The sequence below is a fragment of the Biomphalaria glabrata genome, chromosome 17 (genome assembly GCF_947242115.1).
Source record: "Biomphalaria glabrata chromosome 17, xgBioGlab47.1, whole genome shotgun sequence".
Taxonomy (NCBI): Eukaryota; Metazoa; Mollusca; class Gastropoda; family Planorbidae; genus Biomphalaria; species Biomphalaria glabrata.
This window is the reverse complement of record NC_074727.1, coordinates 187,780-199,536: the sequence shown is the minus strand read 5'-3', so window position 1 is coordinate 199,536 and position 11,757 is coordinate 187,780.

Below are 11,757 nucleotides of genomic sequence, written 5' to 3'. Positions count from 1 at the left end.
CTAAAAAAATTTTAAACAAGTAGGTCTTAATGTTCTTCTTAAAAGTGGTATAGCATGTTGTCTGTCTGAGATCAATGGGGAGTGAGTTCCAAACCTTTGGTCCGTGCACTGAAAAATCCCGCAGACCATAGCTTTTGAGGGAGAAACGTTGCACCACTAAAAGCGTTGAGTCCATTGAGCGCAGGGCTCTCTGGGGGACATATGGAGTAATCAGTTCTCTAAGGTACAGGGGCATCTCATTGTTATATATACACTGATGACAAAGTGTACTTTAAGCCTCTGATAAAATAACAAAACTGCTACAGATGGGATGAGGTGGCCTCAGCTTGGGAGTCACTGTACAGAAGATTGTCCATATTTCAAAAGAAATTGGACTGAAAACTTGATTAGTTGTAAAGAAAAAATTTAACCCAAGAAACTTAAAAATGTTTCATTCAGCTATCAGAATGCTTAGCCTTATATACCTTTTTTTTTCAAAAATAGAGATGCAATTCTGCTGTGTCCCTGTGAGTTGGAAACCAGAAAGCAAGTCATCTACTAGTGGTGTAATAGAGTCATATACATCAAGGGATGAGCACTAAAAGATGTGGACCTGATGTGGTGTCATGAAGCTTTTGCTTTCTTCTTTTGGCTGTTCGTTTAACACAAGACAAAGCACAGACTGTAAGATTTTGTTTTCCATTTTATGTTAGATTTTTGTTTTAAATTTCTTTTTAAGATTGACTTCATGTTTCTTCACTCAACCTCATGTACGTAAGACTGTCTGAACATTTGATTCCATGAGTGGTACTCAGACATTGGTCTTTAAATAAAGCTTGCAATAATCTCCTGGTTAACTGACCACACAAATTGCAGTCTCACTTCGAAACTGAATGATGCAAACATATTACATATATAAAGGCTGTTTCTGGGGTTACTGGTTATTGCCCTGCTTGTTACAGTCCCTTATTTTGTTTATATAATTCACTAATTTCTCTCATAAAATGTGGACCCCAGTGCTGTTACATATGTTATATGTTTCCAAGGTTGTTGTTTTTTGGTACTCCTTGGTAAGGTTTTGTTTTACTTGTCCATTCTTGGGCATCTATGTGTTTGGTATTCTTGTATTTATTTGATAAGATTAATGTTTTAACATAGTTCCTTTAGAAATACGTAGGTGGTATGAAGTAATAATAACCTAAATAAATTATGTACATATCAATAACAGGGGATTATGTAGTTTCTTTGTTCATCTTAACAATAAGTCTCAACATCAATTAATATCATATTGAGGGGGTGAATATTCACTCATTATAAATTTCAGCATACACATTCATTATGTATTATTACCTATATAATTTATTTCTAGTATTGATATTTCTCTTAATGTTTTCTTGTCAAGTCTTTGGACATTTGTTTCTACATGAGTGTGACAAGGGAACAGCACTCTAACTTATCAAGAAAACTTTTGGCAAATTCAGTTTTGAAAACCAATCCAGTCGTCAATGGTATGATTTAATTTAAATTATTTGTCTAGCATCATAGACAGGGGGGAAGGGGGTAACTGAGAGAAGTTTTCCATGATACCTTTAGGCGCTAAACAAACTCGGCTCAGCTAGAGTGTGAATTTGAACTCAAGCTCTCTTGATGTAGGTAGCTCATTGGTTTATCCCACTCAGCCACACATCCCACACTCTAATTAGTTAGAAAAAAGGTTTTGTTGATTGATTATTAGACTCACATTCTGACCCTTGGTTTAAACTTGATCTCTTTATTTATTTTGAATATCTCAAGAGGAAGAAAAAAAAAGTGATATGTAAGAAATGAGTACCAACTGTTTGATCAACATAGTTCAGTGTAATTCTGTTGTACATCCTGTTAGAAAACTGTTGACAGTTCAGTGTTCCACTGTTCCATGTTTACTTTATTTGTTTTGTTGGATGTTTGCTTTATACAGACATGCCTACCATCCTGCATTATGCGGAACCGTCTCGCAAAATCATCAAAAAAAAGCTCACATGTTCCGCCGTCCCGCATTCACGCGTTTTTGTTCTACCGGATAGTAAAAGCTACACCTGTATTTCTATTAATATTGTTAGGCCCCTCCACGCTGTCTTTTCCAGATACGCCAAACGAAGGTAACACTTAAATATCGAAACAACACAGGCGAAAGGCAAACAATATAATGGTAGTCGACGCTGATAAACGATGTCCAACAAGAAGTTTAAACTAAATCTCCATGTTAATAAAAATATACCAATATCCAAAAAGTGGACATGATTCAATAATGTCAGTTCTGAAATACATTAACGTTTTTGTTTCAAATAAAAGAATTGGTTTTTAAAACTATGACTATGCATCAAATATTTTTTAGTACAAAGACAAGGCGTGTTAATCTAAAAAGAAATAAAATTTTACATTAAAAATTTGCATTACATACATAGCAGTGATGTCTGGCACTTTTTAAAAGCTTGTCTTGACCTATGAGTGGTCAAGTAAACATGTAATATTTCTTTACTACGTCATATCTGTCTAGATATGCAGGTATATCTCCAGAGGTAGAGATGAGCAACCCCCACCTCCTTTTGTTTCTTTAGTCCATAACATTGAGTTCACAGAATTCACAGCTGACCACATTAAGCCAGATGTCAACGTGTTGACACTGTCTAGAGGTCACATCTTATGAGGAAACTGAGTTTGTTTACTTGGAGAAGAATTTTTATTAGGGGGGGGGACTACAAGCCAAATCTTTATAAGGTTAATCTGGTATGAGTTTGGTTATTATGAGATAGGTTGTCAATCAAGGGTCTGGACCACAAGCCACACCTTTTATACTATTGGCCAAGTAATAAGTTTGTTTAGTTTGAGTTAAGTCTCAATTAGGAGGCTGGACTACAAGGCAAACAGACACTGACCAGGGGTATCTTTAAAGGGAGGGCTCAAGAGACTCAACACCCCCAACTTCTTATTTGTTTAATCCATGACAATGTATTGATAGACATTTACCATTCTTAAGCCAGAATGGATAATGCAGATTGTTGAGAAACATTGACACTGTTTAGAGGTCACTAGATGATGACACTAAGTTTGTTTACTTGGAGAGAAATGTCATTTGCGCTGAATACACATTCATTGCACAATAAAATAAAACAAATATGTGCATGTGTGCATGTATATATCTTTTTTTCCTTGTATTAAAACTAATTTCGATGTTTAATTCTATTGACTTAATATATAAAGGAAAACCTTACAGTAAAATTTAACATCGCAGAAAATAAATTGATCTAAAGCACCACAATTAGATCTAGCAAACAAAGAAAAAAATATGCTGGAATGTTAAGAAACACTTGACCTCTGTAACTAAGATACGGATATAATTTATCTATATGCTTGACTGACCATGCCAATGTATTATCTTTTTTTTGCCTGCACACTAAACACTATTGCGTATGCATGAGGGTCAACACAATCATCTATACCCACTACACTAGGACTACATGTGTAGGCTCACTACGGCTATCTAACCAGGTTGCTACAATCAGTTGAACACAAAGTCTATTTATGTTTTTTTTTGGTAGGGAGGGTGTGGGTGAGTTTTTTCTTCTTCTATAGTTGGTTTTCCTAATTCTCTTAGATCCTTATAACAGTAGATCTAAACATAGATATCAATAGTAGGCCTACAGACTACAATTAAATCTATGCTTCGCAACATTTAAGGCTCAGGTTATAAGTAGGTATAATGGATGTTCCTGCTGTTAATAAAATATCGTTTGCCGCAAATGTATTAATAAATATATGACCTACTACGCTTAAAATTCCAACTATTAACTAACAGCTATCAGTATTAAGCCCTTAAAGCCAGAACCAGAATCAGTCTTTGGACTAAAAATTACAAATCTGATGACCAGTTGTTGCTCAGAAATTCTTGAACACATACATCCAATCACCATTCAAGCCAGATGAGAGATTTACATTAGTAAATAGTTAAATATATACTAACATATTTTACATTGACTCTCCAACACACAGCCTTTATGGTTGGTGGCCTCATACATACACACAGACACGCTCATGCTACACAGATTAATTTCTGTTTATAAATACTGTTAATCTTTAATAAATCAATCAGTAACAGAGTTTAAAACAATAAGGTATATACAAGGAAAAAAAATAATACCAACAAATATAAGTATATTATTTAACAGTTTTGTAAAATGTTCAGCAATACAAGCTATTTACAAGACTCTTAGGTATCCGGCTCCAGCCCTGTGCGCCCCTACAGAGTATATTCTATCTCACTCTATGTCAAAGTAGTGTGACTACCAAAACATTTGTACAGTTACTTATAACCAGGTGTCCAGTAGGAGGGCATAAGGGATACATGCTCCTGAATTAGCTACATCAATCTATTTTCAGTGTTTGTAGAGAATCATTAAAGCATTATGATTACAATAAAAATACTTTTTTTGTCCCTTGAAACATAAACTGAGTGCCTTTGCACCCCATAATATGAGAAACAGTATTAGTTCTAGCTAGATTTCCCCTTCTAACATAATTTGTAATGCAAACTTCATTACTATCTTTAATACTATCAAGCTTTACATAACTCTAAAACTGTTTCTATGTTTGTTTAGGTTATCCACAGTACCAGGAGCCATTCAATCTTGCCCAGCAGACAGGCTCCCATGAAGTACTTAGTGATGGTCAAACAAAGTTTATTAGACAAATGGTTCTAGAGAATCCAGTAGCTTGGTGGGATTCTGATCTGCATAACAAATCAATTAGTGTTGTTGGTTCTTATACTTGGTAAGTGATTACTATAAAAGCCAAACATAATAGAAATAGCAGGTTAGCAAGCTTTACAGAAAGACTTGTTACAGATGTTGATATACAGGGTGACCCAAAAGTAAGTTTACAGTTATTAAACTACCTTTCATATGGTTGAAGCTACTTGCTTAGTAATACCAATAAAAACATTCCTCAGAGTATAAATTATCAGTTTTAATGGTAAACATGATAGCTATGATAGCTACATTGTGATAAAATAGTTGATACTTGTTTATGTTGGTGTAACATTGTGAGAATGTATTTTAATGTGTTATTGTCTTAGTATCTTTCATCAGTTCATGTGTCATTCTAGCTTAATAAAACCTTGTTTTAGGTTTCTCTACAGTGTTACTTTAATTCTTATTACAATGTATTTAGTTAGAACAAGGCATGAAATGATGAAAGATACAATAGGTCAAATACTAGTATCTGTTGTAAATAATAGCAAGTAGTGTAGCAAGTAAATATCAACACTTGTAGCAGTAGTATGATTGATAAACAAATAGTAGTTTATGTAGTATAGTATATAAAAAAAAAACACTAGGCTGTAGTCTGGGATGGTAAACCTGTAAACCTACTCTTGGGCCACCTTGTATATAGAAACTGAAAAATTTTTTTTGCAATACTTTGGAAACCCAAACTTTTGTTCTATAATGTAAGACTTTATAAAAATATAATACATTGCTCATTATTTAAATATGATTGTATAATGCAATCTGGCTTGGTTATTACTGTTGCAAGCCTATTCCATAAACTGACTCAAAGCATTGAATATAAAATTTTAATGATAAAGTTTACTAATTATTACACATTTAAGCATTCTTTTTTAAAATATCTCTAATATAAAAAGTTAAGCTCACTAAAACAACTTAAATCTCCTCACTAAGTCATTGCAATGTGCTAAATTAGCCTTTCTGATTTCATGATTATCCATGTAAGCTGTCCATTTCACACACTAGAAAAAGCATTTTGTAATATATTTAGTTACTAAACCTTATTTTTTATATTAATACAATAGACATTCTTCTATTTTATAGGTCTGATATTACAGACATCTGGTAATGTCTATATGTCAATAAATACATTGAGAATGTTAAGTCAATGATTAGATTAAGAATGGTAATGACTTAGTGTCAATGATTAGATTAAGAATGGTAATGACTTAGTGTCAATAATAACATTGCAAATGGAAATGTGTTAGTGTCAATGATTAGATTGAGAATGGTAATGTTTTAGTGTCAATGATTACATTCAGAATGGTAATGTCAATGATTACTTTGAGAATGGTAATGTCTTAGTGTTAATGATTAGATTAAGAATGGTAATTTCTTATTGTCAATTATGTCATTGACACTGGTAATGTTTTAGTATCAATGATTATATTGAGAATGGTAATGTCTAAGTGTCAATAATTACGTTGAGAATGTTATGTCAATGATTAGATTAAGAATGTTAATGACTTAGTGTAAATGATTACATTGAGAATGGTAATGTCTTATTGTCTATGATTACATTGAGAATGGTAATGTCTTAGTGTCAAAGATTAGATTAAGAATAATATGTCAATGATTAGATTAAGAATGGTAATGACTTAGTGTCAATGATTAGATTGAGAATGGTAATGTCCAAAAGACAATGCTTACATTAAGAATAATATGTCAATGATTAGATTAAGAATGGTAATGACTTAGTGTCAATGATTACATTGAAAATGGTAATGTCTTTTTGTCAGTGATTACATTGAGAATGGTAATGTCTTAGTGTCAATGATTAGATTAAGAATGGTAATGTTTTAGTGTCAATGATTACATTGAGAATGGTAATGTTTTAGTGTCAATGATTACATTGAGAATGGTAATGTCTAAGTGTCAATAAATACATTGAGAATGTTATGTCAATGATTAGATTAAGAATGGTAATGACTTAGTGTCAATGATTAGATTAAGAATGGTAATGACTTAGTGTCAATGATAACATTGAAAATGGAAATGTGTTAGTGTCAATGATTAGATTGAGAATGGTAATGTTTTAGTGTCAATGATTACATTCAGAATGGTAATGTCTTTTTGTCAATGATTACATTGAGAATGCTATGTCAATGATTACTTTGAGAATGGTAATGTGTTAGTGTCAATGATTACATTGAGAATGGTATTGTGTTAGTGTAAATGATTAGACTGAGAATGGTAATGTGTTAGTGTCAATGATTGGATTAAGAATGGTAAAGTTTTAGTGTCAATGATGACTTTGAAAATGGTAATGTGTTAGTGTCAATGATTACATTTTGAATGGTAATGTCTTAGTGTCAATGATTAGATTGAGAATGGTTATGTCTTAGTGTCAATGATTAGATTTAGCATGGTAATGACTTATGTCAATGAAAACATTGAAAATGGTAATGAGTTAGTGTCAATGATTAGATTGAGAATGGTAATGTCTTATTGTCTATGATTAGATTGAGAATGGTAATGACTTAGTGTCAATGATTATATTGAGAATGGTAATGTGTTAGTGTCAATGATTAGATTGAGAATTATAATGTGTTAGTGTCAATGATAAGATTATGAATGGTAATGTGTTTGTGTAAATAATAAGATTGAGAATGGTATTGTGTTAGTGTAAATGATTAGACTGAGAATGGTAATGTGTTAGTGTCAATGATTAGATTGAGAATGGTTAAGTTTTAGTGTCAATGATGACTTTGAGAATGGTAATGTGTTAGTGTCAATGATTACATTTTGAATGGTAATGTCTTAGTGTCAATGATTAGATTGAGAATTGTAATGTCTTAGTGTCAATGATTAGATTGAGCATGGTAATGACTTATGATGTCAATGAAAACATTGAAAATTGTAATGAGTTAGTGTCAATGATTAGATTGAGAATGGTAAGGTCTTAGTGTCAATGATTAGATTGAGAATAGTAATGTCTTAGTGTCAATGATGAGATTGAGAATGGTAATGTCTTAGTGTCAATGATTACATTGAGAATGGTAATGACTTAGTAATATTGATTTGATTCAGAATGGTAATGACTTAATTTCAATGAAAACATAAAAAATGGTTATGTGTTAGTGTTAATGATTAGATTGAGAATGGAAATGTCTTAGTGTCAATGATGACTTTGAAAATAGTAATGTGTTAGTGTCAATGATTACATTGAGAATGCTATGTCAACGATTACTTTGAGATTCAATGTCTTAGTGTCAATGATTAGATTGAGAATGGTAAGGTCTTAGTGTCAATGATTAGATTAAGAATGGTAATGACCTAGTGTCAATAATTAGATTGAGAATGGTAATGTCTTAGTGTCAATGATTACATTGAGAATAGTAATGTCTTAGTGTCAATGATTAGATTGAGAATGGTAATGTCTTAGTGTCAATGATGACTTTGAGAATAGTAATGTGTTAGTGTCAATGATTACATTGAGAATGCTATGTCAATGATTACTTTGAGAATGGTAATGTCTTAGTGTCAATGATTAGATTGAGAATGGTAATGTCTTAGTGTCAATGATTAGATTAAGAATGGTAATGACCAAGTGTCAATGATTAGATTCAGAATGGTAATGTCTTAGTGTCAATGATTACATTGAGAATAGTAATGTCTTAGTGCCAATGATGACAGTGAGAATGTTAATGTCTTAGTGTCAATGATTAGATTGAGAATGGTAATGTCTTAGTGTCAATGATGACTTTGAGAATAGTAATATGTTAGTGTCAATGATTACATTGAGAATGCTATGTCAATGATTACTTTGAGAATGGTAATGACTTAGTGTCAAGGATTAGATTGAGAATGGTAATGTCTTAGTGTCAATGATTAGATTAAGAATGGTAATGATCTAGTGTCAATGATTAGATTCAGAATGGTAATGTCTTAGTGTCAATGATTACATTATGAATGGTAATGTCTTATTGTCAATGATTACATTGAGAATGCTATGTCAATGATTACTTTAAGAATGTTAATGTGTTAGTGTCAATAATTAGACTGAGAATGGTAATGTCTTAGTGTCAATGATTAGATTGAGAATTATAATGTGTTAGTGTCAATGAAAAGATTATGAATGGTAATGTGTTTGTGTCAATAATAAGATTGAGAATGGTATTGTGTTAGTGTAAATGATTAGACTGAGAATGGTAATGTGTTAGTGTCAATGATTAGATTAAGAATGGTAAAGTTTTAGTGTCAATGATGACTTTGAAAATGGTAATATGTTAGTGTCAATGATTAGATTTAGAATGGTAATGTGTCAGTGTCAATGATTAGATTGAGAATAGTAACGTGTTTGTGTCAATGATGAGATTTAGAATGGTATTGTGTCAGTGTCAATGATTAGATTGAGAATAGTAATGTGTTTGTGTCAATTATGAGATTGAGAATGGTATTGTGTCAGTGTCAATGATTAAATTGAGAATAGTAATGTCTTAGTGCCAATGATAACAGTGAGAATGGTATGTCATAGTGCCAATAATGACAGTAAGAATGGTAATGTCTTAGTGTCATTGATTAGATTGAGAATGGTAATGTCTTGGTGTCAATGATTACATTGAGAATGGTAATGTATTAGTGTAAATGATTATATTGAGAATGGTAATGTCTTAGTGTCAATGATAACAGTGAGAATGGTAATGTCTTATAGTCAATGATTACATTGAGAATGGTAATGTCATAGTGCCAATAATGACAGTAATAATGGTAATGTCTTAGTGTCAATGATTAGATTGAGAATGGTAATGTCTAAGTGACAATGATTAGATTGAGAATTATAATGTGTTAGTGTCAATGATAAGATTATGAATGGTAATGTGTTTGTGTAAATAATAAGATTGAGAATGGTATTGTGTTAGTGTAAATGATTAGACTGAGAATGGTAATGTGTTAGTGTCAATGATTAGATTGAGAATGGTTAAGTTTTAGTGTCAATGATGACTTTGAGAATGGTAATGTGTTAGTGTCAATGATTACATTTTGAATGGTAATGTCTTAGTGTCAATGATTAGATTGAGAATTGTAATGTCTTAGTGTCAATGATTAGATTGAGCATGGTAATGACTTATGATGTCAATGAAAACATTGAAAATTGTAATGAGTTAGTGTCAATGATTAGATTGAGAATGGTAAGGTCTTAGTGTCAATGATTAGATTGAGAATAGTAATGTCTTAGTGTCAATGATGAGATTGAGAATGGTAATGTCTTAGTGTCAATGATTACATTGAGAATGGTAATGACTTAGTAATATTGATTTGATTCAGAATGGTAATGACTTAATTTCAATGAAAACATAAAAAATGGTTATGTGTTAGTGTTAATGATTAGATTGAGAATGGAAATGTCTTAGTGTCAATGATGACTTTGAAAATAGTAATGTGTTAGTGTCAATGATTACATTGAGAATGCTATGTCAACGATTACTTTGAGATTCAATGTCTTAGTGTCAATGATTAGATTGAGAATGGTAAGGTCTTAGTGTCAATGATTAGATTAAGAATGGTAATGACCTAGTGTCAATAATTAGATTGAGAATGGTAATGTCTTAGTGTCAATGATTACATTGAGAATAGTAATGTCTTAGTGTCAATGATTAGATTGAGAATGGTAATGTCTTAGTGTCAATGATGACTTTGAGAATAGTAATGTGTTAGTGTCAATGATTACATTGAGAATGCTATGTCAATGATTACTTTGAGAATGGTAATGTCTTAGTGTCAATGATTAGATTGAGAATGGTAATGTCTTAGTGTCAATGATTAGATTAAGAATGGTAATGACCAAGTGTCAATGATTAGATTCAGAATGGTAATGTCTTAGTGTCAATGATTACATTGAGAATAGTAATGTCTTAGTGCCAATGATGACAGTGAGAATGTTAATGTCTTAGTGTCAATGATTAGATTGAGAATGGTAATGTCTTAGTGTCAATGATGACTTTGAGAATAGTAATATGTTAGTGTCAATGATTACATTGAGAATGCTATGTCAATGATTACTTTGAGAATGGTAATGACTTAGTGTCAAGGATTAGATTGAGAATGGTAATGTCTTAGTGTCAATGATTAGATTAAGAATGGTAATGATCTAGTGTCAATGATTAGATTCAGAATGGTAATGTCTTAGTGTCAATGATTACATTATGAATGGTAATGTCTTATTGTCAATGATTACATTGAGAATGCTATGTCAATGATTACTTTAAGAATGTTAATGTGTTAGTGTCAATAATTAGACTGAGAATGGTAATGTCTTAGTGTCAATGATTAGATTGAGAATTATAATGTGTTAGTGTCAATGAAAAGATTATGAATGGTAATGTGTTTGTGTCAATAATAAGATTGAGAATGGTATTGTGTTAGTGTAAATGATTAGACTGAGAATGGTAATGTGTTAGTGTCAATGATTAGATTAAGAATGGTAAAGTTTTAGTGTCAATGATGACTTTGAAAATGGTAATATGTTAGTGTCAATGATTAGATTTAGAATGGTAATGTGTCAGTGTCAATGATTAGATTGAGAATAGTAACTGTTTGTGTCAATGATGAGATTGAGAATGGTATTGTGTCAGTGTCAATGATTAGATTGAGAATAGTAATGTGTTTGTGTCAATTATGAGATTGAGAATGGTATTGTGTCAGTGTCAATGATTAAATTGAGAATAGTAATGTCTTAGTGCCAATGATAACAGTGAGAATGGTATGTCATAGTGCCAATAATGACAGTAAGAATGGTAATGTCTTAGTGTCATTGATTAGATTGAGAATGGTAATGTCTTGGTGTCAATGATTACATTGAGAATGGTAATGTATTAGTGTAAATGATTATATTGAGAATGGTAATGTCTTAGTGTCAATGATAACAGTGAGAATGGTAATGTCTTATAGTCAATGATTACATTGAGAATGGTAATGTCATAGTGCCAATAATGACAGTAATAATGGTAATGTCTTA